The sequence below is a fragment of the Mus musculus genome, chromosome 4 (genome assembly GCF_000001635.26).
Source record: "Mus musculus strain C57BL/6J chromosome 4, GRCm38.p6 C57BL/6J".
Classification (NCBI taxonomy): Eukaryota; Metazoa; Chordata; class Mammalia; order Rodentia; family Muridae; genus Mus; species Mus musculus.
Genome location: NC_000070.6, coordinates 127,275,336 through 127,294,674, shown reverse-complemented (window position 1 = coordinate 127,294,674; position 19,339 = coordinate 127,275,336). Strand labels below are relative to the sequence as shown.

Below are 19,339 nucleotides of genomic sequence, written 5' to 3'. Positions count from 1 at the left end.
TCTCTGCCTCTCTGCCTCTCTGCCTCTGCCTCTGCCTCTGCCTCCTGAGCACGGCGATTAAAAATGTGTGTCACGCCGGGCATGGTGGCACACGCCTTTAATCCCAGCACTTGGGAGACAGAGGCAGGTGGATTTCTGAGTTCGAGGCCAGCCTGGTCTATGCCTGACTTCTATATTTTTTATTTTAAAACATAGTCTCACTAAGCTTCCCAGGCTGGCTTTGAATGCATTCTGTATCCCAGATATGTTCTGAACTTTCAATCCTCCTGCCTCAGCCACTCAACTACTATAGCTAGTCCTGCCTTCCTCGGTCCAGAAAAGCAGGGGAGGGTTTTTCTGTTTCGTTTGCAGTACTGGGCTTCATGCATACTGAGTAAATACTCTATCCCTGTGTTATATATAGCCCTAATGCAAGATTGTAACTTACAAGGTCAGTGTCTACAAAGTAACTATTTTTACATAGCATAAAGAATAATTGCAATTTAACATTTTAAAATACAATTAAAACTCTTTTTTTAAAAAATAGGGATCAATTTAATAAAATGTATGCTGTCTTTATCTTGAAATCTACAACACATGGTAGAAACGTAAGTATAGGTACTAAATAAGAGAGCCATACAATGTTCAGCGAAAAGATGATGCAACATCTTAGGATTGATGATATCAGTTCCCCTGAAGTTCATTGATTTATAGGCAAAAACAACCCTGAAACAAATCTCAGCAAGCTTTCAGATAGAAATTGATCTAGGAAAGGGTTATTCATCCAACACCATCCTCAGCTGCAGAAAGGACAACATAAAACTCACTTGCCTCCATTTAAGAGCCAGTCCTGATCTCCAGAAGAAGGCCACAAGGCACCAACTCCAGAAACAGACCATAGACTCCAGAAACAAGGTCATAAAGCCTTCTTCCAAAGAACAGCCTGGAGATAATCACAAAAATGGGGCTATCTTAGCTCAGAATGGGCCATCTGTACTGGGCAGCCCTATCTCATTCTTTGATTAAATGTTCATGACATAGGAATGCAGACATCTGACCATCTGTGACCCCCTAGCATCCACCAATGAAATTTTAGATCACCTAACTCTTCTAGAGTTCCCCGAGTTCCCTATGAGAAGGCCTGCATTGCCTTTGTTTGGGGTCACCATTTTGGAGAATGGTTGACCGACCCCCTCATGCTGGTTGTTTCTACAGGATAAACCCTCTTTGTCTTTGCATACTATCTGAGTCTGGAGTCTTCCTTCAGCAATTTTCGGACCCTTGCACTTCGTGGTGAGTTCAATCACAGGCTAGGCTCCCTGAGACCCTGTCTCAAAACAAACAAACAAACAAACACAAAAAACGATAACAGAGGAAACAAAGAGATTGACCTAAAAAAGGCAAATGAAATGGCTTATGGTAGAAGGAGCAGAGATCTTCAAACTGTCTTCCAACCTCTACAGGGGCATGCACACACACACACACACACACACACACAAAGAGAGAGAGAGAGAGAGAGAGAGAGAGAGAGAGAGAGAGGATTAAAGACTTACTATGGAGCCATGTTGCTGACCCAGTACATACCCAGGCAGACTAGGTATGCACAGAATAGAATCTAGAAACCAAGTTGCCAAAGTCCATCAATGGGGAAGATTTGTCTCTGTTGCACATGGCATGGGACAGTTAGATAAGGAGAACAGTGAACCTCAGGTCCCACTTCACACCTCAGATAAAAATTAACTCACAAGTAAACCAGAAACCTAAACACAAACCCTGACTCTAGAAAACATTGCTGAAATAGAGGCAAGAGAAGTTCTTGAGTTAGTCACTGCCATGCGACCTTGGGTTCACACAACACAAAAATCTAAACCGGGGATGGGGGCGGGGCACTGCACATCAAGTAGGACTTCACAGAAGTAAACAAAAAGACATGAAAAGACAGATGTTCAGTAATGCCAGCCATCGGGGAAAAGCTAACTTTACAATGAAGGTCCTCCACATGACCTTCTAAAAGGATTGAGAGGCGACATCTTAGCAACTGCTGGCCTGCATGCCAAGTGGGGAAAAAAGCTGGGCACAAAAGACAACACACCCAGTGGTTTCATTTGCTTGGGATTCTATGAAGATAACAGTCTAGTGAGAGAATGCATGGGGGGGGGGGTGCAGAGGTCATGCCCCAGGGGGCCTGTCTGCTGCAGGAGGTTGTTGCACCGTTCGTGAGGAGTAAAGGGAGTCCCTTCCCCAGAGCACGGTGTCACGTCTGAGTTCAACAAGTGCAAGCTGTCTATCAAGCATTGGCACTGCAGCAGAGTCTGGACGTCCTCCCCGATTCCATGCTGCTCCCGTTCTCCTGGACACACTGCTGGACCCTGCTTCTGTATACCTCTCACTGGTGTGACTGTAGAACGAGCTCTCATAGTGGCTATGGATAAGCGTGATGTGCGACCTCTGGACAGGGCACGTAAGTGTGCACAGCCTTCTCCCATGTTCTCTTTGTTTGCTGGGGGATGGGGAGGCCCAGCTGAGGATTCTGAGACTCTCAAAGATAATGGAGGAAACTGGGTCCCTGAATATCTAGATGAAGCATGGCTGTTGCCATTGCCTTGCACAGAGAAATAAGCCAAAACCAAACCTACATCATGTTAGGCCACGGGGTGTTGCACAGCTGTTTTGTTTTTTAATAATAACTTTTAAGAATTAATGTAAATTACATAATTCCCCCTTTCTTTCCCCTCTCCACAACCTCCCACTGCTCCCTCAAATCTATTTTCTCAAGCCTCAAATCATGGCCCTTTTTTCTTTAATCATTGTTTTACACACATGCATACACACACACACACACACACACACACACACACACACACTTCTAATTCTATAAATACAACCTCCATCCATATGATGTTACTTATGTGCATATAATTCAGGACTGGCCGATTTGGGGGGATCTTTCCTGGGGAAGACTGTTCATCCTACTTTCCGCATTAGTCAAAGGTTGAGACCTTGTGAACTTCCCCGCTTCATGTTAGCATGTCTATTGGTATCACCCATGTTTGGGCCTTCTCTAGGCAGCCATTTTGATGAGACATGATGGGTGTAGCTTGTCTGACATTTCTAGGAGACACACTCTCACAGCAAACTTTCGGCCCTCTCTTCCACAGTGACCCCTGAGACTTAGGTACAGGAGTTGTGTATAGATGTAGCCGTTGGGACTGAGTAGCATACAATCTCTCTGTGTTCTGATCCACGGTGACAAGGTCTGGGTTTTTGTTGCCACTGCTGTTGTGTTGGTGTAACGAGCCCAATGGATGCATGAGCATGCTCACCTACAATACTGTTCTCTCTTCTCTGAGCTCTATTCCCTAAAGTTCTACTGCACGTCAGACTCACGTTCCAACACTTCTTTCCATTGTTGCCTTTGTGATTGAGCCTAATCTTTATTTATTTCCTGCTACAATCTGAGCCTAGACTTGTTTATGGGACAAAGAACTCAAGTTCAGTTTCATGTCAGGCAACTTACAAACGAATATAACTCCAATTCCAGGGCATCTGATGTCCTCTTTTGACCTCTGTGGGAATCCATATACACGTGGCATATGCACATGGAGACATATACACATACACATACTGTGGTGGTTTGAATATGCTTGGCCCATGGGAGTGCTACTATTAGGAGGTGTGGTCTTATTGGAGGAACGGCATCACTGTGGGGGTGGGCTTGGAGGGTTCCTAGTGCTCCAGCTCTGCCCCCCGAGGGACTCAGTCTCTCCTGGTTGCTTTCCTATCAAGATGTAGAACTCTTGGCTCCTTCTATAACACCATGTCTTCCTGAATGCTGCCATGCTTCCTGCCACGATGATAATGGACTGAACCTCTGAAACTGTAAGCCAGTTCCAGTTAAATGTCCTCCTTTAGAAAAGGTGCCTTGGTTATGGTGTGTCTTCACAGCAATAAAACCTTAACTAAGACACATATATAAAATAAAATTTAAATAAATTTTTAAAATAAAATAAGAATTCCCAGTTCTGTGACATTGACCATATGAGTCCATCCCTTAGAGCTCAATGTCGCCATCTCTAAGATAGAGTAAGAATCTGTCCCTCACAGTATCCCTGTGAAGACAAAGCTGGGGAATAAGTATATATTTAGCTCCCTCTGTAGCCCATACAGCCTCTGACACACATGAGCATCCTAAGTAGACACCAAACTAGCTTCGTTATTCCCAAGGATTCCCAAAGCTGATAGGCCACATGTCTACTTGCCACACAAAAGTTGGGAGCAGGCAGAGAGAGGCACTTTCCAGCTGCAACCTCACTGGCATACACTCAGCCCTCCCTTTTGCACCCACAGATATGAACTTTAGACCTCAGGAGTAGAAGTAGAGGTATTAAAACATTCAAGGTCATCCTCCTCTACAAATCAAGTTTGGGGCTAGCCTGGGCAACTTGAAGCCCTGCCTCAAAGTCAAGAAACAACAGAAAAACCTATAGAAAAATCTGGAAGTACCATGGCTGCTGGGTCCAAAACACACATTGACAATAACCCCACCAACACCAACAACCGTGTACTAACCCTCGTTAATAATCAGATGGATTTATGGCATCAACTAACTAGCCCCCAGGACGAGGTCAAGATGCCCGAAAACATTTCACTTGCGCGACAGTTCTATGGTGTGCAGTCAGTAGATGAGAAAAGTAAGGTTTAGAATGGTCTATGTCATGACCTGCTGAAAGTCACACAGTTGCCGGGCAGCATTGCTAGAAGATGTCCCTTCTGTTTGATCTTTCCCTGTTGTATTGAACAAGTTGTCCCAGACACCTGTTCCAGGCGTGGCCACATTGCTAGAACTGAAGACATGGAAACACAGAAGGACAAAGTCCTCAAGGTTTTCAAGGGGACACGGACCGGTAGGTGACTGCTGGGTTCCCAACCCTGTGCAGATTGGAGCCCTACAGTACCAGGTCCTCTCTAGTCCCCTCCCCCAGCCCTGCTGCTACCCAGGGCTGCAGAACCCCAGACCAGACTTGCTTCCTGAGGTTGCTGTTTTCCTTGGCCCCTGAGATGGGAGACCGTGTGCCCGACGTGGTGGAAAACAAGACATGGGATGGGGGAGGCAAGGGGAGAGCAGTCCCTGCTCTCACCCCTACAACCTGTCTCTAGACGGTGGAAACAGAGAGCAGAGGGGCTATGCTTCCATCCAACCACCAGCCCATCCAAGCCATTGTCCCCTTGTTGTGACAGAGGGTTTGTCTGAGGCCCGTGGACAGGACTAAGTGTTTCCTCTCAGCTCTCCCTGCTTGGACAGCTGGAGGAAACATGCAGCCAGGCAGCCAGCACTCCATTCCAACAATAACAGGCTGCCTGCCCCACTGGTAGGCCCACTGTTGGGGGGGTGTTGGGGGGGGAGCCTGGAGCCAGAGAGGCCACCCCACTCCACCCTGTCACTGACAAAACATGTTTTCTTGTTTTCTGAGGGGACAGGGGTGGCTGGTACCCATCCTGATCAAATATGGTGCTGATAAGCGCAAACGGGCCAGGCCGCCAGGCCAGCAGCTAGGGCTACATTCCTGGACTGAGTCCGGTTGACCCTGGGGGTCACTCAGACCAGCCTGCCAGGTCTGGGAGTCTGGGCAGTGTAACAGAGAGTTCAAACCCAAGTTCTCTTTTCACCGAAAGGAAGACCCGAGACTTGCCAAATGGAACTGCAGAACTCAGCAACACAGTGGGGTTTGGGAGCCGGGAGGCTCTACTGGGCACCTGCTCTGCTCCCCCCACCCCACCCCACCCCCTGTGTGTTCTTGAGAAAATTAGAAATAAAGATTGCTGTCCATTGTCTGTGAAGAAACTGGTTCAGAGAAACTATGTGACTCAATCACAGACAAACAGCAATGAGATTATAAATTCACTGTCCTTGTCAATTCTGACCCTGTCCAGAAAGCATTCATGTCCTCTGGGTCCCCTCTGCTTTCCAACCTCTCTGGGGAAAGGTACTTTATTGTACTTTATTTATTTATTTCCGAGACTGGTTCTCATTTAGCCCAGGCTGGTCTCAAATTGCCTCTGTAACTGAGATAACCTGGATCATTCTTAATCCTCCTGCCTCCACCTCCTGAGTGTATATACCACCATGCCCAACCTATACAGTGCTAGAACCACTCTGAGGATCTCAGCACGCCAGGCAAGCACTTTAGCAACTAAGCTATGTCCGCAGCCCCTAAAGGCAGGTGTTAATAGAATGCCCAGAAGGCGTGCACTCCGTGTGCAAACCCCCTTTGCCAGGTCTCCCTCTAAATGGGGGACTTTGAGGTAAACTTAGAGGCCCAGTAGCTACTAGCCCAGCTTATGCCAGACACACAAGCACTGAGAGTGCTCCACTGAGTAGCACTGTGTGTCGCTACACAAACCCAGAGCAACTCCAACAGCCAAATTCACAGGGCAAGCTGTCTGTTGCTTTCAAGTCTTTGTGGGGAGAAGAGAGTGGGCATCCAGATTGCAGAAGCTTGGGGTTCGGGGCTCAGGTCTGCCTGTGTGCCCCCCACTCCATCAGTGTACTGTACATACTGGAGTTGGGGGTGGGAGGCAAGAGGCCCAGATGTGGGCGGTGAGAGGAAGCAAGGATAAGGAGCTTTGGGAAGGATAAAAAGACTGACCAAGTCTCTTCCTCACCATTGACAGAGAGACCCGGTGCTGAAGCTTGTGCCCCACATGGGCGGTTCCACCCCGCCCCTCAGTGCAGCCCTGTACCACCTGCCCACTCTGTCTGCTGCAGACATTAGGAACCCATCCCAACATGGGATGCTGCCTCCAAACCTGCCCTCCACACATTGCTCAAAGCGCCCACATTCAGAGCTGACATCAGAACGGATTCCCAGGGCTGGCAAGATGGCTCAGTGGGAAGAAAGCTTGCTACATAAGCCTGATGGCTTGAGCTTGAGCCTCAGAACCCACCTAGAGACAGAGGGAGAAAAGCAACTCCACAGAGTTGTCCTCTGACCTCCACACCCGCGCTGTGTCACAGCACAGCATGTCTCCCCCACCCCAACCCAGACATCATACGCAATGATAATACATAGAATTAAATTGTAAGAGAAATTTGGAAAGAACCGGTTCTATGGGTAGATCTGGTGGTGTGGCCCTATAATTTCAGCTACTTGGGAGACTGGGACAGGAGGATTACAAGTTCAAAGCCTGGCTGGGGTGTAGGCTGAGTTCAAGGCCAGCCTAGGAAACTTACCGAAAAATACTGGAAATCTCTGTAAATGTAGCTTTGTGGTAGAGAATTTACTATGTATAAGGCCCTAGGCTCAATCCTCAGTACTGAAAACAAACCCAAAATCCACCACCACACACAGTGATCCTGGCAGCTAAGATCCCAGGAACCACAGGTCTAAAGTCAGAGCTGCTTTGAGATCCATTCCATGGACTGTTCTCTGGGCCTGCAGTGTCTGCCCTGAACCCCTTGCTTTCACACTGAGCACACATCCCCACCCCGCTGTCTGATTCCAGGCCCTCACTCATCTTCCCTCTCTGTCTGAAGCCCTATTTTTGTTCTGTCCTTATCCAACCACACACCTGCTTCCTGTCCCTAAGGTCCTGGCCTGAGAATCCAGTCCAGAGAGGCCTGGCCTCCTGCGGTCTAGCTGTGGGTTGAGTTCTCCGTGTGGACAGCCAGCATGGCCCCCAAGGGAGCCCTGGAAGGTGACTTCTCACCTGTGTTGCGTGCCATCAGTCCAACCTTGAACCTGGGAGGAAATCCCCAACTAGGAGGCCTGGCCTTTAGTGCTATGGCATCTGAAGCTATACCTGGCCTGGCTTCTGGGTTTACTGTCTCCCCCCAACCCCCATCTGGAAATGAATTTCAGATCAGCAGAAATGTGATCCAGCTTTCCCCTCCCCACACTGCCATCCCCAAGACCCACAGCAGAGGCTGGAGCAGGGGGGCCTTCGGTAGCAGTCAGTTGGATGAAGAAGTGAATGAGTCTTTTTCAGCCCACGCTTGGTCCCATAGGCACAGTCCTGTGTGCGTGGAGCGGCCCCACTGTGTGGAGACTGGACACTGGCCCTTAGGCTGCTCCAGGCTCTGACCATCAAATCCTTCTGTACTCCGTCCTTTGTTCCCAGGGAATCTGAGTCTTTCTCCACCTGGGAAACCAACCAGGGACCTCAGGGTTGCAAATGACAAGCATGGGAGAACAGGGTTACCACAGGAAAGCAGGCAGGTCCTGCCAGCCATGGGGGTGGGGGTGGGGGCAGGACAGGTTAGAGATGCAGGGCACGGGACGTGACACAGACAGATGAAGAAGAACCCCAATATTATTACTCACACAGAAAAAGCAGATGACTAATACTGAGAAGAATTACTCAAAATGTTTAATTACTTGATTTAAAGATATTGGGGGTTTTTTTGTTTTTTGGTTTTGTTTTGTTTTGTTTTTTTGTTTTTTGGTTTTTTTCAAGACAGGATTTCTCTGTATAGCCCTGGCTGTCCTGGAACTCACTTTGTAGACCAGGCTGGCCTTGAACTCAGAAATCTGCCTGCCTCTGCCTCCCAAGTGCTGGGACTAAAGGCGTGCACCACCACAGCCCGGCTTGTTTATTTTTATTTTAAGGGTATGAGTGGTTTTTTTGTTTTATTGTTTTTGTTTTTACCTACATGTATGTCTACATACTATGTGTTTGTCTGGTGCCCTCAGAAGCCAGAAGAGGCCATTGGATCCCCCTGGAACCAGAGTCACAGATGATTGAGTGGGAGCTGGGAATAGAACTCGGGTCCTTCTAAGAGCAACAAGTACTCTTAATGGCTGAGTCATCTCTCCAGCTAAAAAAATTACTTTATTTTTAATTAAGTGTGTGTGTGTGTGTGTGTGTGTGTGTGTGTGTGTGTGTGTGTGGTATGTGCACATAGTTATAGGTGCTTGTGGAGTCCAGAAGACAACACTGGATTCCCTGGAGCTGGAATTGCAACAGTTGTGGGCCCCTAATGTTGGAGCTGGGAACCAAATCTCGCTCCTCTGCCAGAGCGGTAATCGCTCTTAACCAATGAGTCATGCGGTCCCTTTTCAACAGTAGGTATTACCAGGTTTAAAGAACAGTAAGAAATACTGCTTGCCAAGCATGGAGCATGCACCTGTAATCCCTGCATTTGAGAGGTAGAGGCAGGGGGATTTAGGAGTGTAAGGTCATCTTCAGATACACAGAGAGTTCAAGGCCAACCTGAGCTACACAAGACCTTGACTGGGGAGATGTGAGAAGACTGATAATGAGCTCAGAGGAGATCAGAGTAAAACAAGAACTGAATCATTCAGATGTACCTGTAGTTTTTCCATACGTCGAAGATGGAGCCCTCCTGAGAAAGCTAGAAGAGAGTCCATTGTGGTAGAGGTGACCGAGGCAAAAATACTACACTGTTCTTTCCTGCTTATTGCAGCGGGTTGAGACTTGTGAAAGACAGGCTGGAGGACAGTGAGATTGAACAGGGTAAGAAAGATGCACAGACTCAGGCAGCATTTCTCTTCCTGAACATCTAACTTCGCTTCCCCATCAACCCTTGTGACTAGCCCATGATAAGGAATGCATGCGACTTGCGTGTGCGTGAACGACTTTCATCTGTTTCTACTTTTGGATTTGACCCAAAGAAGCACCAGTAGGTCTCAAGTCGTGGGCCTCAGCAGCCTGATGATCAAATATGTCAACTTGAGCAGGGGATATTAGCTACTTTGGGTGGGTGATAGTAGTTGGGAGTATGGAATTAGATTTTCTGATTTTGAGGTTTTTCTTTTCAGTAAAGAGAAATTTTTGATGTGGTATTTTCATCTCAAAAACAAATAAATATGCATAGAAGAGCAGATTAAAATTGGCCTGTTTGGTGCTGGCATTGGCAGCACAGATAATAAGACTGGAACAACACAGAGATTAGCGTGGCTCCTGTGAAGAATGGCATGCAGATTCGTGAGCTATTCCACAGTTAAAAAGGCAAAAGCACTTGCCGCCAAGCCTGACTGCCTGAACTCGATCCCGGGACCCACATGGTAGGAGAGAACTGACCCCCCAAAAGTTGTCCTCTGACCTTTACACATGTGCCATGACAGACATGCATATGCACACACGTGCACACACACAAACAAACAAATAAAATGCTATTTAAAAACAAAATGTATATTAAGAGGATTTTAACAACTCTCTGGGAAAACACTCCCAGATTCACTTCAAGCCTTACAAAGGTCCCAGAGGAGAACAGGCAGAGCTTAGGTCTACAGAGCACTCAGGCTGAGGAATGCAGTTCTAACCACTGCCATTCATAACAGATTGTGCTACCGACTTCGATTCCTTGCCCTTCCCTGTCCACAGCCTTTGCCATCTGACTCCGTGGCTTTTCCCACTTACAAGGTGGCACCTGTATGCTCCCCTTTTGTTGGTCTCCTCTGCCCAACAAGGTGTGACAGAGATATACCTAGGTACTAATTCTGAATCAAGACCTTCAGAGGTCTTCATGTCTATGGCTGCCGTGCTTCTAACCCTGCCAAGATCACAAGCTTGGGTCCACCGGCAAGATGCAAGACAAGTGCCCATGCCGTCATTCTGGCTGAAATAGTCTAGGTCCGTCAACAACCAAGCAACCAGCAGACCTATGAAGGTCCCATCCAAAGTCAACAGTGCCATTGAGTCAAGCTAGTTCACTCCAGGCCTGTGAGCCATAGATCTCTCCTGATGTATATCGTTGAGGTTGTGTGCCTCTTGCACAGCCAAAGCTGACGGATACACTCTCCAGGCAGCTCCTGGGTTAATTGGTTCTGGCTTCTTTCCTCAAAGCTGCCCATCATCTACTCATACCGTAACCTCCACCAACAGGAACATTATTATCTCCACAGGCAGCCAGCCCCTTTCAAAAACTGTCCATATTTTAAGTTTAAATTCTCTGTGTACGTCAACACCAAGAATGAACTTTGCCCAATCTACCCAGTCTCTCAAGACCTATCTTCTTGTTCATACAAAGTTTCACTGAGCCTTTCTAGTTAAAAAGTCCCCAAAGAAAGACTGGTTTCTCTCTTAGTTTGTACAAGACAAGAACCCCTTAGCTCTCTGGAGCCTCTCTCTTCTCTACACTGAAAAGCTGCCAAAAGGTGAAGACTGGATTTCCCCGGGGTCAGACCTCACTCTCCAGGGCTGGCTGCACATCTCTGGCCTGAATCTCTCTGACACTCTCCTCCCTGCCAACAGTCACACCTCTCTATTCTTTCCACCACAGCAGCTGTAGAACCCCACCACCCAGCCTGTTCACAGCGTCACCTGACATGTTCTCTGGTCCAGGAGAATAAAGACATAAAAGGTACAGTCCGAGACGGGCGTGGTGGCGCGTGCTTTTAATCCCAGCACTCGGGAGGCAGAGGCAGGCGGATTTCTGAGTTCGAGGCCAGCCTGTTCTACAAAGTGAGTTCCAGGACAGCCAGGGCTACACAGAGAAAACCTGTCTAAAAAAAAAAAAAAAAAAAAAGACAAAAAACAAAAAAGGTGCAGTCCATGCTTTCCAGGAATTGAGGGAGTGAAGGGGCTTTGATGGTCCAGCTGAAGGATCTTAGTCATGAGAACACAGCCTTCACGGGTGCCTGCACAGTCAGTTGTTTATTTATGTCCATCTATTTAGTATGCACTAAGAGGTCAAAGGACAGCTCCCAGAACTCAGCTATCTCCTTGTACCATGTGGATTCCAGGCAGGGCTGGAACTGAGAATGTCAGGCTTGGTGGCCATCACCCTTACCTGCTGGGCTGCCTCACCAGCTGCCAAACTAGGTACTTTATATCATCCCGTATCTTATACCAAGACACTTTATATCAGGCAGCATCTTAAGTCCTTGCAACACACGCTGGAGTTTTATTATCTTTTCTTCTTTCTTTATTTCTTTGTTTCTTCCTTTTTTCCCTTTTTTTTCTCTCTTTCATGTGTGTCTGTCTGTGTGTGAGAGACTAATCAGGGTCTCTGTTCTACCACTGAGGCACACTCTCAGTCCTGTATCTATTTTGTTTGTTTGTTGTTTGTTTGAGACAGGGTCTCACTATGTAGCCCCAGATGTCCTGGAACTTGTTCTGTATGCTGTGGGAAGCCACATGTGCCGTTGCAGGGTGGCGCTGGCTGGCCACCACGCATAAGTTTGGGTAGACACCCATTGTGTACATATGCAGTAAAGTTTTTTGCCAAGATGAGGTTTTGAGAATTAACCAATATTAACCAATCAAATGAGAAACAAGTTAACCAATCAGATGAGAGAGAAGTTAACCAATCAGATGAGAGACATGTTAACCAATCAGATGTGAGACATGCAAATGAGGTGGTAAGCATAACCCATGCATAACCAATCCAGGTGTGAGACACGCCTCTCCTAGGCCTATATAAGCAGCATCAGTTCTGGGCTTGGGGTCTCTTCGCCTCTGCAATCAAGCTCTCCCAATAAACGTGTGCAGAAGGATCCTGTTGCAGCGTCGCTGGCGAGTCGGGCGCGCGCAAGAGTATGCCAGGCTAGCCTTGAACTCACAAAGATCTGCCTGCCTCTCCCTCCCAAGTACTGAGATTAAAGGCATGTGTCACCACCCTCCAGTTCTGTATCCATTTTTAAAAAGACATTAAGGTCTAGAGAGTTCGTGTGACTTTCCCAAGCTATAGTTTATACAGCATTTGGATGTCAGTTCAAAGCCCTGGGTTTCCCTATGCACCAAATTACCTTTGACCTCACCTACCGATAAGTTTTTGCGACTTCCCATGGCCATTGGACTAAAACCCATTCTCTTTAGTGTGGCCTCTGGGGCCTCTCCTATTATGCTACACAGAGCCAGCATTCCCAGTCTTTCCTATTCAGAGGCCTAGGTTGCTCTCTAATGCAGGATATCTCACGCCCACTCAGACCCACCTCCTTCTAGCTCCCAGCTCCAGAGTCTTCTGCTAGGACTCTCCTTTGTCCCCACAGCCCTGTGGCAGACTTGCCCTGACCCGAGCCAGTCTGTCCCATATCAGACTAAGAGGTGTGCGGAGACACAGGTCGAGCTGGTATCTGAGATGCACCCCTCACAGAGCCAACAATCAGTTATCAGTGAGGCCAGGAAACTAGGACCATAACACTGACAAAATTGGACAGTCTTGGGGCCAAAATGGCTATTTAGATTCATTCAACAACAATAAAAAAAAAAACTGAAAGTTTTATGTAGACCAGGTTGACCTCAAACCTTGAACTCTGACCCTCCTGCCTCATCTCCTGGGTGCTGGGATTCCAGGTGTGCATCACCAAGTCCAGCTGCTAAAGTGTGTGTGTGTGCGTGGGGGGGGTTCAAACCTGGAGTTTCATGCATGTGAGACACTCATCCAACTCAGTCACGTGCCAGTGCCATCCAACCAACGTTTCTCGAGCACCTCTGTTTCGTCAGGATTCCCATCACAAATGGCAGTAACAATTTAGCCTGATCTGAATGGAAACCCACTGGAGATGTGCAGCATCCATGGGAAGACTCAAGTGAGCCCTAGAACACCCAGGCACCCAGGAGTCCTCGGTAGCTGGAGCTCCGGCTAGCTGACACTGTATGCAGGAAATCCACGCAGAATACCACCACAAGTGTCCATTCATGCCTGTGGGCACGGTTTCTCTAAATGACTCCTCTGTTACCTCTGGATGTTTGGGTAGATCCACCTCTCTGGGTTCACAGTCCTGAACTAGGTTACATGTCTTTGGGTATCCTGCTTCTACTGACCTCTGAAAGAATGGGAAACAGTTCTTCTCCGTCCCACCACACCCCCAAAACTGGAAGAAAATTTCATGAAAACTAAGAAGGGTCTGCGGTACTGGGCAGCCAATATTACACACATGCACACGCATGCACACACACCAATGGCTCGCATTTTAGAGGTGGGGTAAAGAGGAGCCTTAGCTAGAGATCCTCTGTTAGAATGTAATCAGTGGAACGGTAGGCAGCCAGGATATGAGAAGGGTTCAGGGGTCAAATAAGTCACTTGAGAAACACCACTTTGAATGTCTTTAAACCCATCAGAGCTTCTACTGTGCACTGTGCCTACCCAGGGACCGGTGACATCCTCGGCTCTCATGGTCACACAATCCTTTTCTTGAAGAGTGCTTCTGTAGGACTAAATCCAGCAGGCCATGTTGAGGGAAACCCAAGAAACCTATCCAGCGTTACCAGACAGGGAAAGTGAGGGGCTTTCCTGCCCTCATGGCCTCTGACAGGCAACCCAGGACTCGGGGAAATAACCAGTTCCCAGCAGGAGTCAGAGTGATGGAGATCAGGCCCTGGGCCAAGGGACCAATCGTAGCCTTCCTAGCTTGGCACTAAGTCTTTCTTCTGCCTGTTGACCCAAGCACCCTCCAGGTGCAGCTAAACAATGCACACTCGGTGCCTGCAGGTCTCACTTCCATCCTCGGGGAAACCCCCACCAGGATAGAGGGACAATATCATGAGAAACACTGGGAAACTGGACAAGACCTCCAGCTGCCCCAGGAGCCAGAAGCACACCCAGCAGTTCGCAGGTGCTTAGCCCCCCAGTGTGAAGTAGAGTGCAGATGCTTACTGTGAATTCTTCCACACATCTGGGTGACCTCGGAGAAAGCTACATTCTCACATTCTCCCAGCCTTGGTTTCTTCAGGGGTTGACTCAGTTCCTATAAACATCCAATAAAAGTATTCATCATTCTTTAGATGAAAAGTTATTATCATGTTGGACATCAAATAAGAAGCAACACTTTTCCTACTTAAGACCTAGAAAGACTTTTCAAGTAGAACACACCACACACACACAAACTATACACATTCATACATACATACATACATACATACATACATAATATACATACACATATACATACTTAACATACATACATACAAATATGTACCTATACACACATTCACATACAACCACATGCAAACACACATATACTACACATACGCACATACACACACACACATGACATCTTGTCTCTTCATCTCTATAATCTTCCTCTGATGGTCCAGGCTTCAAAGCATATGCATACCTATCTTTCTCTGGTGAATTTCTATTCTTTCTTCACAATCCCGAGAGCTGCCACCTCATCAGGGGACTCCTCCCAGACTCTCCTCTCCTCTCCTATCACTTAGGCACCTTGGCCAAAATGTCTCTCACTTGTTTGCACACTCTTGGCTTCCAATAGCCTGTGACTTAAGAGCCGTCATCTGTGAGCTGACGCTACAGCATAGGCAGTTGAGTAGATAAATTCAAAGCCCAGCTCTCCTCTCTCCCTGCTGAGGGCAGCCTCAGGTTTTGCCTTCTGTCAACTCTCAAAGCAAAGCCCACATGTTCATCATTTCCCCTAAAGTAAGCACCGTGCAGGCAGCCTCCGAGCACTGAAGATTTTGTAAGGACGGAGGAGATGCACAGCACCCAGCCTCCAGATGCGTATGGGGCGTGTTTATTCGCTCTCCCAGCAACTAATATTCTTGAACCGAAACACAGTGAGCTTCAGAGACTTGCCAAGGGGGGAAGACACATCATTAAGCTAGGGTAGCTGCCCTCGGCCTCCCTGGGGAAGCAAGGCTATGATTCCCCCACAGTGGTGCTGTGCTCAGAGGAAGGGATTACAAAATGGTTAGGAAGAGTGAGAGAAACCCCCGCTGAAAAGGAGACACTCCACTGAACTCTGGAAGCTATAGAGGCTACCATCAAATGAGCTGTCTTGATGCTACAAAGAGAAACACAGTACTAGTAGAGACACTGAGAGACCCAGGGATACCCACTGCCAACTGTAGAGGGGACCATGGAAAGAGTCAGAACAGCTGAGTATGCCGGGCTGGGTTGTTCCCGGCCCGGCCTCCCGCCAGTCCTAGGACAGAAAATAGCCTGGCTGACCCGGAGCACACAAAGCATTTCCTGTGTGGCCCTGGGGACCCCTGAGCTGTATTTTCTCAGGGGTGGGGCTGCCTGAGGGAGTGAGGGCAGAGGAGGAGGAGACAAGCTACCGTGAACTCTCTCCAGCCTCCAGCGCCAAAGTGGCCAAAGATAGGAGGGAGTGGTAGGCCTGTGCCAGGGCGCATGTGCAGGTGTGTGTGCCCCTTTGTGTGCTGGGGTGGAGTGGTGGCAGTTCTCTGTGCAGCTAATCTCCTGGGAACCAAAAGCTGAACAGACATACAGCTGGTCAGGCTGGCCACCTCCCTGCCTTAGGTCCCAGAGTGAAGGACAAATAGACGGCTACTGCTGTCACAAATATCCATCCTCTTGGGAACCCTCCAGCCTCAGTATTCCTGGAGCAACTTCCAGTTGTTCTCCCATTACCTTGTCTGGCCCCACAAGACACCACCTAGCGTGTTCCCTCTGGTGTCAACAACTTGGTTCTGACCTTGTGGAGAACCGAGTGACCAGCCAGAACTTTCACAGAGGGCCTTTCCCAGGAAACAGAGGAGGGTTCAAGGACATTTAGGCCTGACTTTCAGAACCCAGAGTAGCTGACTGGAAGGATGTCCCTTTGGGACAATTCCAAACATCGCCAAGTGACTTCTCCATGACAGAGCCTATCCCTTCCTCCCTTCCCTTGCTCATCCGTGGCCCCTGCCTCCCGGGCTTCTGTTTAGAGAACTTGCCTTTAAACCTGCTCTCCCATCTCACCCTTATACATTTCATGGCCTACCTCTGTGTGGTAGTTGTGACAGCTTGTTACTGTTATTACTATTGTTGTTGTTTTAGGGTTTTTTGTTTTGTTTTGTTTTTTTAATCTCCTCCTGTTGTAAACACTATCCTCTGAGCAGAACTGCCACCAGTTATGTCTGGGGGGGTGGGGGTGGGGGGGGCATCAAGACAGGGTTCCTCTGTGTATCCCTGGCAGTTCTAGAACTCACTTTGTAGACCAGGCTGGCCTCGAACTCAGAAATCCGCCTGCCTCTGCCTCCCAAGTGCTGAGACTAAAGGCGTGCGTCACCACTGCCCGGCTTTATGTCTGCTTTCAAAAAGTCATCACACTGGGCTTGTTGAGGTCCCTTCATAGAGGCAGGAAGGGGACGCTGGCCCCTCAGCTGAGTGTACAGCCTCTCCTCCAAGTCAACTGTCTGCAATGCTGCCCTAACTGCACACAGCCTTGCAGGTCCCTGGGAGAGGGTAGAGTACACTGTCCAGGAATGTCCCAGAGGAAGGGGCTCCACCTGTGAAGCCATGACATGGAGATCATCATCATGTTGTGTGCAGACCTCCATGTGCAGCAGATTTAGAGTTACCCATAGCTCTGCAGGAACCCTAATAAAATCATTGCATCCCACAGGTGAGCTATAGTAGGGATCAAGCTTTGGTTTGCCATTGGGTCTTTAGGGAGGATGTTCCCCACTCCCCCCATCCCCCAAGAAGAAAATTCTCACAATATCCTAACATAGGAAGGTAGACATCACTGTCTGCTTGGCTTGCTGTAGCAGCAGCAGAGTGATGGCATTCCCCTGGGAGGAAGTTGAGGTTTTGTGTTCAGAGTGGTAGACACACACACACACATAAAACACACCATCTCCAAACACACAGGGGTGTTGTTGTCCCGGCGAAACACTGCCATTCAGGACATCCAAAGTCTGAGGTCTCCTGTCTCAGCCAGGCGAGCCTCCTTGACCCTTGTCTTCTGACACACAGTACCACGAGCCAGGACCACAACCCTGGCCCCCACGGAGTTCCCTGTTACAGATTCAGACATGCTGAGAGTCTCCACCTCTATTACAGGACACAAAAGAGCTCAGGGTGGAAGGAGAGTGCCCACCATGGATCTCCATTAAGTGACCCAGGTGCCTTCTCGGAGGAACTGCAGTTCTGGTAAAGGCTTTTTGGATGAAGTTACATCAGGATTCAGAGTGCGATTATGTCAGACATGTTACACCTCCCAGTGTCATTTGCTAGAGGATGGCCTGAGGCAGATGAAGGAGACCTTGACCTTTCCCAGCCCAGCTCCCAAGACTGGGTCAGAGCCTTAAGACAGGAAAGGAGGAGCTACTGGCAGAGTCCAGGGGAGCAATCATTCCTGCAGAATGTTTAGAGAGAAACGTATAAGCGTGCTATTTTGAGGTTCAGGGATAAAGCATGACCTGAATTTGATGAGAAGAGTCCCCAACACACACACACACACACACACACACCCTTCATGAGACTCCAAATGGTTTTGTAATGACTGACCAAAACTTAGTATAGCCAGGCGTCGTGTATTAATCCCAGCACTTGGGGCAGATCTCTGAGAGTTAGAGAACAGACTGGTCTACATACTGAGTTCCAGGACAGACATGGCTATATAAAGAGACCTTGTCTCCAAAAATCCAAACATCTAAATAAATAAAGCCGTGGATCAAAGCCAACCACCTGCTATAAGATCCAAGGCCATGGTTCTCAGCCTTCCTAATGCTGCGACCTTTTAATACAGTTCCTCATGTTGTGACCCCCAAGCATAGAATTATTTTCATTGCTACTTCATAACTGTACTCTTGCTACTGTTATAAATCATAAATATCGGGCTGGTGAGATGGCTCAGTGGGTTAGAGCACCCGACTGCTCTTCCGAAGGTCCAGAGTTCAAATCCCAGCAACCACATGGTGGCTCACAACCATCTGTAATGAGATCTGACTCCCTCTTCTGGAGTGTCTGAAGACAGCTACAGTGTACTTACATATAATAAATAAATAAATCTTTAAAAAAAATAAATCATAAATATCTGTGTTTTCTGATGGTCTTTTGGGGGTTGAACCACTAAGACATGAGTGGTATATGCTCTGCATAGATAGGTCTCTGCTATGGGTCTGATGGAAACCCGGTGTTACCTGGAACCCAAGCAAATTGAGGCCAGCAGGGTGACCTCTGGACACAGAATGAGGACTCTTCCAAGCACCCTGTATCCCCTTCGTGGCTTGGGGCATCTGCGGGTGGAAGTTCAGTTATGAAACAGTAAGTGGTGACCATGTGAACGATGACCCACCTCTGAGTGAACAGGAGTCACAGGTCCACAGATGGGGAGCTGAGACAGAAAAAGGAGCATTCAAGCCAGGGGGAGTCCATTTCTCCATTTGCAGCTGTAGGTTGGTGACTTTGGTGGAGGTGGGGGAGAAGGGGAGGAGAGGGGGAGGGAGAGGGACAAGGAAGGGGGAGGGGAGTGTCGTGGAGTTTAGATCGCTAAGGTCTGAGCGTGTCCACCATTCATTGCACATTCAGACCTAGCTATGAGATCACCTGCCATGGGTCAGCACCTACAGCCAAGCATACTGAGTCAGGAGCAATAGACAGTCACCAGCAGGAGCCACCACCCATGCTCACAGGATGATTGTGCCATCAACAGCCATGTGAACGTCTACTGTTTCTACGTAAGGAAGACAAGGGAACAAGGGAAGAGCA

At 48.2% G+C, this 19,339-nt stretch overlaps 1 non-coding gene across 1 annotated transcript; it reads left to right on the top strand.

Moving 5' to 3' along the window:
• The first annotated feature begins 9,841 nt into the window (after positions 1–9,841).
• Gm22221 lies at positions 9,842–9,944 on the top strand. The gene has a single exon (XR_003955461.1). It is a non-coding gene; the product is annotated as a U6 spliceosomal RNA (small nuclear RNA).
• The last annotated feature ends 9,395 nt before the right edge of the window (positions 9,945–19,339 follow it).